Consider the following 13,428-nt stretch of genomic DNA (forward strand, 5'->3'; position numbering starts at 1 on the left):
CCCCATCCTGAATTGCCCTGGGTGTCTAGTTTTCGAAAATATATAGGTTTGCTAGGTTTCCCTAGGTGCTGGCAGAGCTACGGCGCAAAAACAAAAGGTAGTCTTTTTGTCCGAATCGTGCTAAATTTCACTGGGAAATTGAGGTGCGACCATGCTGCGTTTTGCGCTGTTTCATGTCGCAGCCACTATGCCTACTCACGCAAGTGAGGTACCATTTTTTTCAGGAGACCTGGGGGCACGCTGGGTGGGTGGAAATTTGTTGATCCACGCAGATTCCAGAACTTTCCACCACAGAAATGAGAGGAAAATGTGTTTTTTTGGTCAAATTTATATGTTTGCAAGGGATTCTGGGTAACAAAACCTGGGGGTAGGCGGACGAGTCACCCCATCCTGAATTGCCCTGGGTGTCTAGTTTTCAAAAATGTATAGGTTTGCTAGGTTTCCCTAGGTGCTGGCAGAGCTACGGCGCAAAAACAAAAGGTAGTCTTTTTGTCCGAATCGTGCTAAATTTCAATGGGAAATTGAGGTGCGACCATGCTGCGTTTTGCGCTGTTTCATGTCGCAGCCACTATGCCTACCCACGCAAGTGAGGTACCATTTTTTTCAGGAGACCTGGGGGCACGCTGGGTGGGTGGAAATTTGTTGATCCACGCAGATTCCAGAACTTTCTACCACAGAAATGTGAGGAAAATGTGGTTTTTGGTCAAATTTTTAGATTTCCAAGGGATTCTGGGTAACAAAACCTGGGGGTAGGCAGACGAGTCACCCCATCCTGAATTTCCCTGGGTGTCTAGTTTTCAAAAATGTATAGGTTTCCTAGGTTTCCCTAGGTGCTGGCAGAGCTACGGCTCAAAAACAAAAGGTAGTCTCTTTTTCCAAAGAACGTAAAATTTCACTGGGAAATTGAGGTGCGACCACGTTGCATTTTGTGCCGTTTCCTGTCGTAGGCACAAGGCCGACCCACACAAGTGAGGTACTGTTTTTATCGGGAGACCTGGGGGAACGCTGGGTGGGTGGAAATTTGTTGATCCACGCAGATTCCAGAACTTTCCACCACAGAAATGTGAGGAAAATGTGTTTATTTTGTGAAAATCTTAGCTTTGCAAGGGATTCTGGGTAACAAAACCTGGTGGTAGGCAGTCGAGTCACCCCATCCTGAATTCCCCTGGGTGTCTACTTTTCAAAAATGTATAGGTTTGCTAGGTTTCCCTAGGTGCCGGCAGAGCTAGGGTGCAAAAACTACAGGTAGGCACTTTGCCAAAAAAGGGTCAATTTGTAACTGCTAAATTTAGGTGTGACCACGTTGCATTTTGCGCCGTTTCCTGTCGCAGGCACAAGGCCGACCCACACAAGTGAGGTACCGTTTTTATCGGGACACTTGGGGTAATTCAGATTTGTAAATCAACTGTTATTACCAATTGAGCTTTCATGCATTTCTCCCTTTGAATGAAAGACATTGTGTAAAAAAAAAATCTTTATGAAAAATGACCAATAATTCTCATGCTAGTATGAGTATTCCCAACTTTGAAAATGTGCAATTATATACTGTTTCTGAAGTCTATAATTTGTACCCAATTCAGAAATACATAGGTGTCTTTCATACAGATTATTCCATGTATACATTTTCCAAGACAAAGTGCACTATACCCAGTAAATGAAAAAATACCATTGCAAGTTGCTGCTCAGTTTTTGGATCTGGGTTCGTCGGGTTCTTGGTGAAACTACAAGTCCTATATATCCCCACAACCAGGAAGGTCTAACGGATGTAACGGTATATTGCTTTCCAAGAGCTGTTAAAATTAGAAAAAGTTATAGGTGAAAACGTTGAGACAAAAGGCTGTTTTTTTCAACAAAATTTCAAATATTCCAATATCTAACTGTTAGTTTCTATAACGAAACCTTCATGGATTTAGACAAATGACCCCTTTCTGAATTCAGAATTTTGTCTACTTTTCGAAAATGTAAAGCTTTCCAGGATCCATTATTGCTTTCAAACTCATTTCTACCATTAACTGGAAGGAGGTGGAAAGCTCTAAAAATAGCAAAAATAGGCTATGTCCCAGAAAAATGCCAAAACTGAGTGAAAAATTTCGGTTCTCTGACAAAAGTCTGTCATTCCCTGAAAGCTGAGAAAATGGAGATTTCAGCCCCACAAACCCTTTTGTGATACCATTTTCAGGGAAAAACCCAGAGGCTTTCATTTGCAGCCCGTTTTTCCCATTTTTCTGAAAAAAACAAAAAAAAATCACTATATTTTGGTTAATTTCTGGGCCCCCTCCAAGGGAATCCACAAACCCTGGGCGCCTTTAGAATCCACATGATGTTGGAAGAAAAGGACGCAAATTTGGCGTGGATACCTTATGTGGTCAAAAAGTTACAAGGGCCTAAGCGCGCACTACTCCAAAACGCCAAAAAAAGCCTCAGCACAGGAGGGGAAAAGGCCTAGCAGCGAAGGGGTTAATATTAGTAGCTTGAGATGAATTTCATTGGGTATAAGTACTTATTACAGTAAAGGTTAAAGACCCCTGTCCTAAAGAATAAATTGTTATGGCAGTCACCCAAAAAAAGTATGAACCATAATGGTTTAATCTCTGCCAGCAGTGCATATGCTGCTTGCACAACACATCTCTCATCTTGTTCTCGCAATCCCGAGGACTTTGATATTAGCACTGCAGGCTAGGAGAGAACAATGATAAGGAAGGAAGGTGTTTTTCCACTCACTTACCAAAGTATTTCATTTCCTTTGACAATTCGTCTCTGCAACAACTGATTGACTTGCTAGGAGTCATTTTAAGGAAGACCTACGCTACATTAAGAAACGGCAACGCTTTCTACGCAGGGATCGCAGCTCACCTCCTCCGATGACTTCAGACTATACAGAACACCGCAGCCTGACTCGTTCTGGATCTCCCTAGGCATACCCACATCACCTCTTAGCCCAGGGAACTCCACTGGCTCTTTGTACAGAAAAGATGCCCGCTCAAGCTACTGACACATGCATACCAGGCCCTACTCAACAATGGCCACTCATACTTGAACCACTGCTGGAACTTTCATCACCAGCCCACCAAACACCTATGCCTCCCTTTCTTTAACCCTCACCTTCTGCATCCAATGTAGCAGGTCAGTCCTTCTCCTACCGAGCAGCGCAGATATGGAACGAGCTACCTTTTCATCAACGGACCTCTCCATCTCTTCCAGAGTGCCGAAAGTCCCTGAAGACCGGGCATTTCTGCTAATTATCTAAAGCCTGGAAGCACTTGGATCCCCTTACAGGTGACAACAAGCATTTGCAATGCAATAGGTCTCGCATTAGGAAAGTTTGAGCTATTGGTATTGTAAATGACCCATTTTTAGGGCTCGGGCCTACGTCACCACGAAGTGGGGCGGAGCTTCCGAGCTCTTATGTATTAGAAAAAAAAAATGTCTTTAGGGGTCCGGGCTGCCACATTCCTTAGTGCGCGCGCGTTTTTTATGGCATCTGGCTAGTGATTCGTCTTCGCTGTGCTGTCTATTTAGTAGCCTTGACGTGATAGGCTATATGTAATTTACGTGCGCCATGTTTGGCATTTTGTCTGCGGTTTCGCGCACGGCCGTCCATAAATATCAATTAGGAGCTGTCAGGGAGGTGCTGTAATGGAATCCAGATGCTGTGGGCGCGTTCACCATTCTGCAGTGCGTTTTGGTGGGCGCGCGCCATGCATTATTTTGTTGCTCCTTTCATCTCAGGTTTACTCGGCTAATTTCAATGTTTGAATAGCTGAAATGCTTTTACCGAAATTTTAAATGTTTGTTTGGAATAAAAGGTTTACAGTTTTCAGCTAGCTTGCACCTCCTTGTTTGAACACGGAATGTAAAGCGAGTTTGTTTTAGAGCACTGATAGCCCTGTGAGGTGATACTTCAGGGTCGACGTGGTGGGTGCTTCGGGCTGGCTTGCCAGTTTGTTTATTTAAGCGGCTGACATGGTAAGTGGAATAACGAGGGAAGAACACGGTACCAGCTGTATATTTGACTGTCACTCTTAGCTGCGATAAAAATAAGTGGGAAAGTGCAATTTCGGATGATATTGAACATACACTCATTTCAACGGGTGGCGAGTTCAGTAAGAGGTAAAGAGTGCGCTTTTCATGCCCTACTTCGGGTTCACAGTGTGAGTTTGGGCGGCTGCGACACCAGCTAAATATAAATCTGGCGCAGTCCTACTGGGCACCATGCTGTATGAGTTTGAGTTTAAAATATTTATATTGCACACTTTCACCAGCGGTTTCATGGCGCTGCAGCAGGCAGGTCCCTAGTACGGGAGCCGCGGGGATAAGAAAGGAGAAAAGGGAACAAAGGCAGCTAAACAATTATTTAAAAAAGATTCTAGCGAATAAGTAAGCTTTGAGTTTTTTTCGAAACTGGGGGTAGACAGTAATAGATCTGAGCTCCAAAGGCAAGGAATTCCACAGAACCGGGGCAAGGGTCGCAAACTTCGAACCTCCCCATTTTTTCCTCCTAAAGCGGGGAACTGACAATAGGGATTGTGTGGATGAACGTAGCTCCCTGGTTGGAACATAGGGAACGAGCTCCGATGAGATAAAAGCCGGGACCGCGCCCAGCCGAGCTTGAAAGATGATAGAAGCAAGCTTGAACTGGACGCGTTCGCGGACAGGAAGCCAGTGCAGGGATTTGAAGAGGGGTGTTACGTGATGGAATTTAGGGAGATTAAACACCAACCGTGCCGCCTGGTTCTGGATCAATTGCAAACGCCTTAAACTATATGCAGGTATACCTGCGTATAAGGCGTTGCCGTAATCCAGGCGGGAAATTACCATCGCCAAGATGATCAATTTCAAGGCATCGAAGGAAAAAAATCGGGATACCTTACGGATGGTGCGTAGGGACAAAAAAGAAAAGGACACCACGGAGCTAACCTGGGAGTGAAGGGTAAGCTGGGAGTTAAGTTTAATGCCCAGGGTTTTAACAGAGGCAGAAGGGACCTGGTATGTCAGTCTATGAGGGAAGGCGCCGTTCTGCTCTGTGCTGTGGTGAAGGATAGGGTAGTGCAGAGTGGTAGTGCAGAGTGCAGAGTGGTAGTGCAGAGTGCGAGTGGCAGTGCAGAGTGCGGAGTGGTAGTGCAGAGTGCGAGTGGTAGTGCAGAGTGCGAGTGGTAGTGCAGAGTGCGAGTGGTAGTGCAGAGTGCGAGTGGTAGTGCAGAGTGCGAGTGGTAGTGCAGAGTGCAGAGTGAGAGTGCAGAGTGCAGAGTGGTAGTGCAGAGTGGTAGTGCAGAGTGGTAGTGCAGAGTGCAGAGTGGTAGTGCAGAGTGGTAGTGCAGAGTGGTAGTGCAGAGAGCAGAGTGCGAGTGGTAGTGCAGAGTGCAGAGTGGTAGTGCAGAGTGAGAGTGCGAGTGGTAGTGCAGAGTGCAGAGTGGTAGTGCAGAGTGTGAGTGGTAGTGCAGAGTGCAGAGTGGTAGTGCAGAGTACAGAGTGGTAGTGCAGAGTGGTAGTGCAGAGTGGTAGTGCAGAGTGGTAGTGCAGAGTGAGAGTGGTAGTGCAGAGTGGTAGTGCAGAGTGAGAGTGGTAGTGCAGAGTGAGAGTGGTAGTGCAGAGTGAGAGTGGTAGTGCAGAGTGAGAGTGGTAGTGCAGAGTGAGAGTGGTAGTGCAGATTGGTAGTGCAGAGTGCAGATTGGTAGTGCAGAGTGCAGATTGGTAGTGCAGAGTGCAGAGTGGTAGTGCAGAGTGCAGAGTGGTAGTGCAGAGTGGTAGTGCAGAGTGCAGAGTGGTAGTGCAGAGTGGTAGTGCAGAGTGGTAGTGCAGAGTGGTAGTGCAGAGTGGTAGTGCAGAGTGGTAGTGCAGAGTGCAGAGTGGTAGTGCAGAGTGCAGAGTGGTAGTGCAGAGTGGTAGTGCAGAGTGCAGTTTGAGAGTGCAGAGTGGTAGTGCAGAGTGGTAGTGCAGAGTGGTAGTGCAGAGTGGTAGTGCAGAGTGCAGAGTGGTAGTGCAGAGTGGTAGTGCAGAGTGGTAGTGCAGAGTGCAGTTTGAGAGTGCAGAGTGGTAGTGCAGAGTGGTAGTGCAGAGTGCAGTTTGAGAGTGCAGAGTGGTAGTGCAGAGTGGTAGTGCAGAGTGGTAGTGCAGAGTGGTAGTGCAGAGTGGTAGTGCAGAGTGCAGATTGAGAGTGCAGAGTGGTAGTGCAGAGTGGTAGTGCAGAGTGGTAGTGCAGAGTGGTAGTGCAGAGTGGTAGTGCAGAGTGCAGAGTGGTAGTGCAGAGTGCAGAGTGGTAGTGCAGAGTGCAGAGTGGTAGTTGCAGAGTGCAGTTTGAGAGTGCAGAGTGGTAGTGCAGAGTGGTAGTGCAGAGTGGTAGTGCAGAGTGGTAGTGCAGAGTGGTAGTGCAGAGTGCAGAGTAGTAGTGCAGAGTGCAGTTTGAGAGTGCAGAGCGGAGTGGTAGTGCAGAGTGGTAGTGCAGAGTGGTAGTGCAGAGTGGTAGTGCAGAGTGGTAGTGCAGAGTGGTAGTGCAGAGTGGTAGTGCAGAGTGGTAGTGCAGACACTCCTTCACACATGACGAAAACACATTGCCATTTACAATGCCATTAGCTCAAAATTAAATAAATCCGAGCCACCACCACCAGTACTAACACTACCAGTACCACCACCATCAGTACTACCAGTACTACCACCACCAGTACTATTACTACTACAGCCACCAGTACCACCACTACTACAGCCATCAGTACTACCACTACCACCACCAACAGTACTACCACCACCACCAGTACTACCAGTACCAGTACTACTACAACCAGTACCACTACCACCACCAGTACTACCACCACCAGTACCACCACCAGCAGTACTACCACTACCAGTATTACGGGCAGCAGTACCACCACCACCACCAATGCTACTGCTACCAGTACTACCACCACCACCAGTACTCCCGCTACCAGTACCACCACCACTACCACCACTACTACCACCAGCAGTACTACCACCAACAGTACTACCACTACCAGTACCACCACCTCCAGTACTACCACTACTACCAGTACCACCACCGTCAGTACTACCAGTACCACCACCACCAGTACTACCACTACCACCAACACCACCAGTACTACCAGTACTACCACCATCAGTACTACCAGTACTACCACCACCAGTACTACCACTACTACAGCCACCAGTACTACCACTACTACAGCCACCAGTACTACCACTACCACCACCAACAGTACTACCACCACCACCAGTACTACCAGTAGCAGTACTACTACAACCAGTACTACTACCACCACCAGTACTACCAGTACCACCACCACCAGTACTACCACTACCAGTATTACGGGCAGCAGTACCACCACCACCAATGCTACTGCTACCAGTACCACCACCACCAGTACTCCCGCTACCAGTACCACCACTACCAGTACTACCACCACCAGTACTACCACCACCAGTACTACCACCAACAGTACTACCATTACCAGTACCACCACCTCCAGTACTACCACTACTACCACTACCACCACCAGTACTACCAGTACCACCACCACCAGTACTACCACTACCAGTACCACCACCACTAGTACTACCACTACCAGTACCACCACCATCACCAGTACTACCATCAGTACTACCAGTACTACCACCACCAGTACTACCACTACTACAGCCACCAGTACTACCACTACTACAGCCACCAGTACTACCACTACCACCACCAACAGTACTAACACCACCGCCAGTACTACCAGTACCACCACCACCAGTACTACCACTACCACCACCACCACATTAACACACTCCAGTATTACGGGCAGCAGTACCACCACCACCAATGCTACTGCTACCAGTACCACCACCACCAGTACCACCACCACCAGTACTCCCGCTACCAGTACCACCACCACCAGTACCACCACTACCAGTACTACCACCAACAGTACTACCATTACCAGTACCACCACCTCCAGTACTACCACTACTACCACTACCAGTACCACCACCAGTACTACCAGTACCACCACCACCAGTACTACCACTACCAGTACCACCACCACCAGTACTACCACTACCACCACCATCACCAGTACTACCACCATCAGTACTACCAGTACTACCACCACCAGTACTACCACTACTACAGCCACCAGTACTACCACTACTACAGCCACCACTACTACCACTACCACCACCAACAGTACTAACACCACCGCCAGTACTACCAGTACCACCACCACCAGTACTACCACTACCACCACCACCACCACATTAACACACTCCATAACACTTAGCAAAAATACATTACCATTTACAATGCCATTAGCTCAAACTCAAATAAATCCGAGCCCGATTGCATTTCTAATGCTTGTTTATTTATGTGTTGGTTTTGAAAATAGCGAAATTATTAGCTTTGTCATTTACAATGCCAATAGTTTTAACTTTTGCAAATGCGACACCGATAGCATTTGTAATGCAATATGTGTTGCATTTACGTGAATTAGATGTATTGATATTACAAATAACAATGGCTTTTAATTTTTTTAAATAATTAATACTTAAAAGTTATTGTAATTTATAATGGCAATAGCTTAAACTTTTGTAAATAACTTTTGTAAACATTATGTTCAGTGTATTTTATTGTGACGGAAATCCAAGAACAGAAGTGAAATATTAACATCTTTTTGTGACATTTGTAATAAAGCTTGAAACATAGAGAGGACATATTTGAACCTGATGCTTGTGGATGCCTGATGCTTGTGTATGTCTGATGCTTGTGGACGTCTGATGCTTCTAGATGCTTGTGGATGCCTTATGCTTGTGTATGTCTGATGCTTGTGGACGTCTGATGCTTCTGGATGCTTGTAGACGTCTGATGCTTCTGGATGCTTGTGGATGCCTGATGCTTGTGTATGTCTGATGCTTGTGGACGTCTGATGCTTCTGGATGCTTGTGGATGCCTGATGCTTGTGGATGTCTGATGCTTGTGGACGTCTGATGCTTCTGGATGCTTGTGGACGTCTGATGCTTCTAGATGCTTGTGGATGCCTGATGCTTGTGTATGTCTGATGCTTGTTGACGTCTGATGCTTGTTGACGTCTGATGCTTGTTGACGTCTGATGCTTGTTGACGTCTGATGCTTGTTGACGTCTGATGCTTGTTGACGTCTGATGCTTGTTGACGTCTGATGCCTGATGCTTGTGGATGTCTGTTGCTTGTGGATGCTTGTGGACGTCTGATGCTTCTGGATGTTTGTGGACGTCTGATGCTTCTGGATGTTTGTTGGCGTCTGATGCTTGTGGATGTCTGATGCTTGTGGATGTCTGTTGCTTGTGGATGTCTGTTGCTTGTGGATGTCTGTTGCTTGTGGATGTCTGTTGCTTGTGGATGTCTGACGCTTGTGGATGTCTGACGCTTGTGGATGTCTGACGCTTGTGGATGTCTGACGCTTGTGGATGTATGACGCTTGTGGATGTCTGATGTCTGACGCTTGTGCATGTCTGACGCTTGTGCATGTCTGACGCTTGTGCATGTCTGACGCTTGTGCATGTCTGACGCTTGTGCATGTCTGATGCTTGTGCATGTCTGATGTCTGATGTTTGTGGATGTCTGACGTTTGTGCATGTCTGATGTCTGACGCTTGTGCATGTCTGATGCTTGTGCATGTCTGATGTCTGATCTTTGTGGATGTCTGATGCTTGTGCATGTCTGACGCTTGTGCATGTCTGACGCTTGTGGATGTCTGACGCTTGTGCATGTCTGACGCTTGTGCATGTCTGACGCTTGTGCATGTCTGACGCTTGTGCATGTCTGACGCTTGTGCATGTCTGACGCTTGTGCATGTCTGACGCTTGTGCATGTCTGACGCTTGTGCATGTCTGACGCTTGTGCATGTCTGATGTCTGACGTTTGTGGATGTCTGACGTTTGTGGATGTCTGACGCTTGTAGATGTCTGACGCTTGTGCATGTCTGACGCTTGTGCATGTCTGACGCTTGTGCATGTCTGACGCTTGTGCATGTCTGACGCTTGTGCATGTCTGATGTCTGATGTTTGTGGATGTCTGACGTTTGTGGATGTCTGACGTTTGTGGATGTCTGACGCTTGTGCATGTCTGACGCTTGTGCATGTCTGACGCTTGTGCATGTCTGACGCTTGTGCATGTCTGACGCTTGTGGATGTCTGACGCTTGTGCATGTCTGACGCTTGTGCATGTCTGACGCTTGTGCATGTCTGACGCTTGTGCATGTCTGACGCTTGTGCATGTCTGACGCTTGTGCATGTCTGATGTTTGTGGATGTCTGATGTTTGTGCATGTCTGATGTTTGTGCATGTCTGAGGTTTGTGCATGTCTGATGTTTGTGCATGTCTGAGGTTTGTGCATGTCTGATGTTTGTGCATGTCTGAGGTTTGTGCATGTCTGAGGTTTGTGCATGTCTGATGTTTGTGCATGTCTGACGCTTGTGCATGTCTGACGCTTGTGCATGTCTGACGCTTGTGCATGTCTGACGCTTGTGCATGTCTGACGCTGGTGCATGTCTGACGCTGGTGCATGTCTGACGTTTGTGGATGTCTGACGTTTGTGGATGTCTGATGTTTGTGGATGTCTGACGCTTGTGCATGTCTGACGCTTGTGCATGTCTGATGTCTGACGCTTGTGTATGTCTGATGCTTGTGGACGTCGGATGCTTCTGGATGCTTGTGGACGTCTGATGCTTCTAGATGCTTGTGGATGCCTGATGCTTGTGTATGTCTGATGCTTGTTGACGTCTGATGCTTCTGGATGTCTGATGCCTGATGCTTGTGGATGTCTGTTGCTTGTGGATGCTTGTGGACGTCTGATGCTTCTGGATGTTTGTTGACGTCTGATGCTTCTGGATGTTTGTTGACGTCTGATGCTTCTGGATGTCTTATGCCTGATGCTTGTGGATGTCTGTTGCTTGTGGATGTCTGTTGCTTGTGGATGTCTGTTGCTTGTGGATGTCTGTTGCTTGTGGATGTCTGTTGCTTGTGGATGTCTGTTGCTTGTGGATGTCTGACGCTTGTGGATGTCTGACGCTTGTGGATGTCTGACGCTTGTGGATGTCTGACGCTTGTGGATGTCTGACGCTTGTGCATGTCTGACGCTTGTGCATGTCTGATGTCTGATGTTTGTGGATGTCTGATGTTTGTGGATGTCTTTTTTTTTTCATAACCGTATTTATTAGAAGTTCAAGCAGATCAAGTGTACAGTCCTCCAAGAGCAGGAGAACACGTCAGCAGGCAAAATACAGTAGAATATACTTATAGCTCAAACTTTTGACTAGCCCCTACCCGCCCCATTATCCCCCCCACAACAGCAACATTTCCCACTACCCACCCCTTATCCCGCCCTAACCCGATGCACGTGATCACAATCAGCTGCAGTATACATAAGGAAACACAACTAAGTGTCTTGGAGCTATCCAGGCCCCGAGGTCTCAATCAGCGGATAGACCATCTTCTGTTTCAGCGGGAGGTTCCAATGTCAGGTCTCTATAGTCCGCCCACCGCTTCCAGATCTTGTAATGTTTCCGAGGGCAGCCCCTGGCTTCAAACACTGGCAATTCCAGCCCCATGAGGAAGTCTAAGCCCGCCTTCCAGGCGCTAAGCGGGGGGGCGCGGTCACTCTTCCAGGCCCTCGCTAGATCCCTCTTGGCCACAACAAGGCCCAGCAGAAGGAGATGGCGCTTATAAATGTTACCACCCACTTGATCTAGGACATGAAGAAGACCCAACCTAGGTGTACGAGGTAGATCCCATCCCAGCACCTCCGATAGGCAGTCCCACACCCCACCCCAGAACCGGACCAGGCCCACACACGACCACACAGTATGCACCAATGTGCCTCTCTCGGCCCCACAGCGCAGGCAATCTGGGGAAGCAATAAGGCCCGCCCTCCACAGTCTCTCTCTGGTGTAATAGGCCCGATGCAAGTATTTATATTGTATGAATCGCAACCTCACTGCTATAGCCGTGCCTCGGGGGGATTCCAGCGCCTCCCGCCAGTCATCCTCATCCAACGGACCAACATCCACCTCCCAAGAGGCCTTCAACGACACCAGGGAAGAGGAGCAGTGAGTGACCAGTGTTTGGTAGATTTTTGAGACTTTTTTATCCCCCAAGTCTCCCATGAAAAGCTTAGCCTCCACGGGGCTAAAGTCTGGAAGCTGGTCCAGCTCCACCAGACTCGGCGCCAGAGCATGACGAAGCTGTAGATATTTAAAAAACTGGGTCTTGGGCATGTCAAACTCAGCGCTGAGCGCTTCGAAGGATTTAAGGGTAGTCCCGGTAAGTATATGACCAAGCGACGAGATCCCTATGGAGTCCCAGCCTCCAAACCCTTGCAATGAGGCCAGTGCAGGGAGCCGTCCGTTGTTCCACAGCGGAGTTTCGGCTGTCAGTCTTCCCCACCAGCCCATGCGACGCAGTGCCTGCCTCCAAATCAGGAAGACCACTTGAGTCACATGTGGCAGTGTCTTACGCCGCCCTGCCGAATACAAGAGTGTATGGAGCGTGGCATCTCCCATCAGAAAATGTTCTAGGGCATACGCCGGATCGTCACGGCCACCGTACCACCACTCATTCAAGACCAACAAATGAGAGGCTTGGTAGTATGACAAGATGTCTGACGTCGCGAGACCTCCACAGTACGTGGACAAAAAGCAGGTCCGCAGTGCTACCCTAGAAGCACCCCCAGCCCATAAAAACCGGCCTACTAAGGAATTTACACGCCGGAACCACTGCGGGTCCACTCTGTACGGATGGTTTTGTAGCTGGTATAGTAGTCTAGGGAGGGCCACCATCTTAAAAATAGCAGATCTGCCATAGATATTAAGAGGCATGCGGGACCACGTTTTGACGTCGGATTGAACCCTGTCCCACACCGGTTGTATGTTACGCTCCCACGCAATAGCGGCAGATTCCGATAGGAAGACTCCTAGATATTTCAGGCCACCAATCGCTACCTGCAGATCCGCTGCCCAAGGAGACACCTCGCGCCGGCCCCCTAGCACCCAGAGAGTCGATTTGCGCGGGTTAAGGTAGAGTCCCGAGACGTCCCCGAAAATGCGCAATATCTCCAAAATACGCAGGCCCGAACGATCAAGGTCCGTCAAAAAGAAAAGAACGTCATCTGCATACAGTGCGATCCTGTCTGTGAGGCTCGCACTCCATACAAAGCCACGAAGCTGCGCGTCTATGCGCACCCAGGCAGCCAGCGGCTCCATGACTAGCGCAAAGAGATACGGGGACAGGGGGCACCCTTGCCGGGTCCCCCTAGCAACCGGGAATTTCTCCGAAATGGCTCCCGAGACACGTACCGAGGCTGTGATGTCAGTGTACAACAGTTTGACGTACGAGACAAAAACTGGACCCAAGTTGAGGCGCGGTAACAGAGGAAAAAGGTAAGTCCAGCTGACAGAATCAAACGCTC

The 13,428-nt window shown here is 48.3% G+C and overlaps 1 long non-coding RNA gene across 1 annotated transcript in view; it reads right to left on the minus strand.

The window, feature by feature from the left end:
• LOC144821570 (uncharacterized) overlaps positions 1 to 13,428 on the minus strand; it is a 245,697-nt gene that overhangs the window by 222,327 nt on the left and 9,942 nt on the right. The window lies entirely within an intron of this gene.

Source organism: Lissotriton helveticus, chromosome 2_2 (assembly GCF_964261635.1).
Source record: "Lissotriton helveticus chromosome 2_2, aLisHel1.1, whole genome shotgun sequence".
NCBI lineage: Eukaryota > Metazoa > Chordata > Amphibia > Caudata > Salamandridae > Lissotriton > Lissotriton helveticus.